The sequence below is a fragment of the Polyodon spathula genome, unplaced genomic scaffold (genome assembly GCF_017654505.1).
Source record: "Polyodon spathula isolate WHYD16114869_AA unplaced genomic scaffold, ASM1765450v1 scaffolds_3059, whole genome shotgun sequence".
Taxonomy (NCBI): domain Eukaryota; kingdom Metazoa; phylum Chordata; class Actinopteri; order Acipenseriformes; family Polyodontidae; genus Polyodon; species Polyodon spathula.
In genome coordinates, this window is record NW_024474523.1 from 1 (window position 1) to 4000 (window position 4000).

The following is a 4000-nucleotide window of genomic DNA, read 5'->3' on the forward strand; positions in this document are numbered from 1 at the left end:
GTAATGAGGGACAAAAAGAAGGAATGAAACCTAAGGCAACAACTGTCTGAAAAGGCAACAACTGTCTGAAACAACAAAATCATGAAACTCTTCTTCTTCTTCTTCTTCTTCTTCTTCTTCTTCTTCTTCTTCTTCTTCTTCTTCAAATAAAAGAATATTTTTTACCTTGCTCTCTGCAGCCACATGTCATACTTGGTCAAGTGTTGTGAGCTAGCTTAAATGGTAGAGCGTTTTTTTTGAATGCGAGAAGTAGCGGGATCGATGCCCTTATTCTCCGTTGCATGCTTTTTCTTTCCAGCCTTTTCTGAACTATCTATGTAACTAAGGACGATACTTTTTTTTTAACCTGCTTTAACTGGTAATGAGGGACAAAAAGAAGGAATGAAACCTAAGGCAACAACTGTCTGAAAGGGCAACAACATGGAAAATGTTCAAGCTGGTCTTATTTGAGTTTCATTCCAACAGATGTAAAATAGTATATAGCCAAAAAGAGCAGCTGCCCCCTCTGAGGATCGAACTCAGGACCTTCAGATTATGAGACTGACGCGCTACCTACTGCGCTAAGGAGGCAGAGACACTTTGAAGTTGCCGTATATCAATGCTGTCTTTCAAATTTCAAAAGCTCAGGGAAAATACGCATAGAAGAAAAGTCGTGAGCCAGGCGGAAGTCGAACCTACAATCTTCTGATCTGAGGTCAGACTATCAATTGAAACAACAACATCATCATCAACATCAGTGTCAAATAAGAGAATATTTATCATCTGGCTCTGGGTAGCCACATGTCATACCTGCTCAAGTGTGGGGGAATTAGCTCAAATGGTAGAGCCTTCGTTTAGCATGTGAGAAGAAGCGGGCTCGATGACCTTATTCTCCATTGCATGCTTTTTCTTTCCAGCCTTTTCTGAACTATGTATTTTCCTCAAAGAGCAAGTACCCAGTCTTCCTTCAATAAATCTGCTGGTAGAGCGGAGCACTGTAGTCCAGCTTTAACTGGTAATGAGGGACAAAAAGAAGGAATGAAACCTAAGGCAACAACTGTCTGAAATGGCAACAAATGTCTTAGATCGCTTGTTAACTTCTGGCTCGAAGGACGATACTTTTTTTTTTTTCTTCTTCTTTCTTCTTCTTCTTCAAATAAAAGAATGATCTTCTTCTTCTTCTTCAAATAAAAGAATATTTTTTACCTTGCTCTCTGCAGCCACATGTCATACTTGGTCAAGTGTTGTGAGCTAGCTTAAATGGTAGAGCGTTTTTTTTGAATGCGAGAAGTAGCGGGATCGATGCCCTTATTCTCCGTTGCATGCTTTTTCTTTCCAGCCTTTTCTGAACTATCTATGTAACTAAGGACGATACTTTTTTTTTAACCTGCTTTAACTGGTAATGAGGGACAAAAAGAAGGAATGAAACCTAAGGCAACAACTGTCTGAAATGGCAATGCATGGAAAATTTCCAGCTGGTCTTTTTTCTATCATTCCAACAGATGTAAAATACTTTTTTCTTCTTTAACTGACGCGCTTACTGCGCTAAGGAGGGACAATACTTTGCTTTTTTAACCTGAAACCTAAGGCAACAACTGTTGGCAACAAATGTGAAAAACAACATCACAATCATCACCTTCTTCTTCTCTTCTTCGATGTAACTCCATTGCATGCTTTTTCTTTACTTTTCTGAACTATCTTCTGACGATCTTTCTTCTTCTTCTTCTTCTTCTTCTTCTTCAAATAAAAGAATATTTTTTACCTTGCTCTCTGCAGCCACATGTCATACTTGGTCAAGTGTTGTGAGCTAGCTTAAATGGTAGAGCGTTTGTTTTGAATGCGAGAAGTAGCGGGATCGATGCCCTTATTCTCCGTTGCATGCTTTTTCTTTCCAGCCTTTTCTGAACTATCTATGTAACTAAGGACGATACTTTTTTTTTAACCTGCTTTAACTGGTAATGAGGGACAAAAAGAAGGAATGAAACCTAAGGCAACAACTGTCTGAAATGGCAACAAATGTCGGAAACAACAATGTTCATCTTCTTCTTCTTCTTCTTCTTCTTCTTCTTCTTCTTCTTCTTCTTCTTCTTCTTCTTCTTCTTCTTCAAATAAAAGAATATTTTTTACCTTGCTCTCTGCTCTCTGCCACATGTCATACTTGGTCAAGTGTTGTGAGCTAGCTTAAATGGTAGAGCGTTTTTTTTGAATGCGAGAAGTAGCGGGATCGATGCCCTTATTCTCCGTTGCATGCTTTTTCTTTCCAGCCTTTTCTGAACTATCTATGTAACTAAGGACGATACTTTTTTTTTTAACCTGCTTTAACTGGTAATGAGGGACAAAAAGAAGGAATGAAACCTAAGGCAACAACTGTCTGAAAGGGCAACAACATGGAAAATGTTCAAGCTGGTCTTATTTGAGTTTCATTCCAACAGATGTAAAATAGTATATAGCCAAAAAGAGCAGCTGCCCCCTCTGAGGATCGAACTCAGGACCTTCAGATTATGAGACTGACGCGCTACCTACTGCGCTAAGGAGGCAGAGACACTTTGAAGTTGCCGTATATCAATGCTGTCTTTCAAATTTCAAAAGCTCAGGGAAAATACGCATAGAAGAAAAGTCGTGAGCCAGGCGGAAGTCGAACCTACAATCTTCTGATCTGAGGTCAGACTATCAATTGAAACAACAACATCATCATCAACATCAGTGTCAAATAAGAGAATATTTATCATCTGGCTCTGGGTAGCCACATGTCATACCTGCTCAAGTGTGGGGGAATTAGCTCAAATGGTAGAGCCTTCGTTTAGCATGTGAGAAGAAGCGGGATCGATGACCTTATTCTCCGTTGCATGCTTTTTCTTTCCAGCCTTTTCTGAAACTATGTAACTATCTATTAACTAACTAAGGACGATACTTTTTTTTTAACCTGCTTTAACTGGTAATGAGGGACAAAAAGAAGGAATGAAACCTAAGGCAACAACTGTCTGAAATGGCAACAAATGTGATACTTTTTTTTCACCTGCTTTCTCTGTCTGAAATTCAAATGTTCTTTCTTCTTCTTCTTCTTCTTCTTCTTCTTCTTCTTCAAATAAAAGAATATTTTTTACCTTGCTCTCTGCAGCCACATGTCATACTTGGTCAAGTGTTGTGAGCTAGCTTAAATGGTAGAGCGTTTGTTTTGAATGCGAGAAGTAGCGGGATCGATGCCCTTATTCTCCGTTGCATGCTTTTTCTTTCCAGCCTTTTCTGAACTATCTATGTAACTAAGGACGATACTTTTTTTTTTTTAACCTGCTTTAACTGGTAATGAGGGACAAAAAGAAGGAATGAAACCTAAGGCAACAACTGTCTGAAAGGGCAACAACATGGAAAATGTTCAAGCTGGTCTTATTTGAGTTTCATTCCAACAGATGTAAAATAGTATATAGCCAAAAAGAGCAGCTGCCCCCTCTGAGGATCGAACTCAGGACCTTCAGATTATGAGACTGACGCGCTACCTACTGCGCTAAGGAGGCAGAGACACTTTGAAGTTGCCGTATATCAATGCTGTCTTTCAAATTTCAAAAGCTCAGGGAAAATACGCATAGAAGAAAAGTCGTGAGCCAGGCGGAAGTCGAACCTACAATCTTCTGATCTGAGGTCAGACTATCAATTGAAACAACAACATCATCATCAACATCAGTGTCAAATAAGAGAATATTTATCATCTGGCTCTGGGTAGCCACATGTCATACCTGCTCAAGTGTGGGGGAATTAGCTCAAATGGTAGAGCCTTCGTTTAGCATGTGAGAAGAAGCGGGCTCGATGACCTTATTCTCCATTGCATGCTTTTTCTTTCCAGCCTTTTCTGAAACTAACTAAGGACGTACTTTTTTTTTCCTCACTGGTAAGAGGGACAAGTGTCTTCCTTCAATAAATCTGCTGGTAGAGCGGAGCACTGTAGTTAAACATGTTGAGCATTTTTAGATCGCTTGTTAACTTCTGCTTTTTCTTTCCAGCTCGAAGGACGGACGATACTTTTTTT

At 39.5% G+C, this 4000-nt stretch overlaps 3 non-coding genes across 3 annotated transcripts; all 3 read right to left on the reverse strand.

The window, feature by feature from the left end:
• Positions 1-497: 497 nt before the first annotated feature.
• trnam-cau lies at positions 498-570 on the reverse strand. Its single transcript has one exon. It is a non-coding gene; the product is annotated as a tRNA-Met (tRNA).
• Positions 571-2443: 1873 nt separating this feature from the next.
• Positions 2444-2516, reverse strand: trnam-cau. The gene has a single exon. It is a non-coding gene; the product is annotated as a tRNA-Met (tRNA).
• A 902-nt stretch (positions 2517-3418) lies between these two features.
• Positions 3419-3491, reverse strand: trnam-cau. The gene has a single exon. It is a non-coding gene; the product is annotated as a tRNA-Met (tRNA).
• Between the last annotated feature and the right edge of the window lie 509 nt (positions 3492-4000).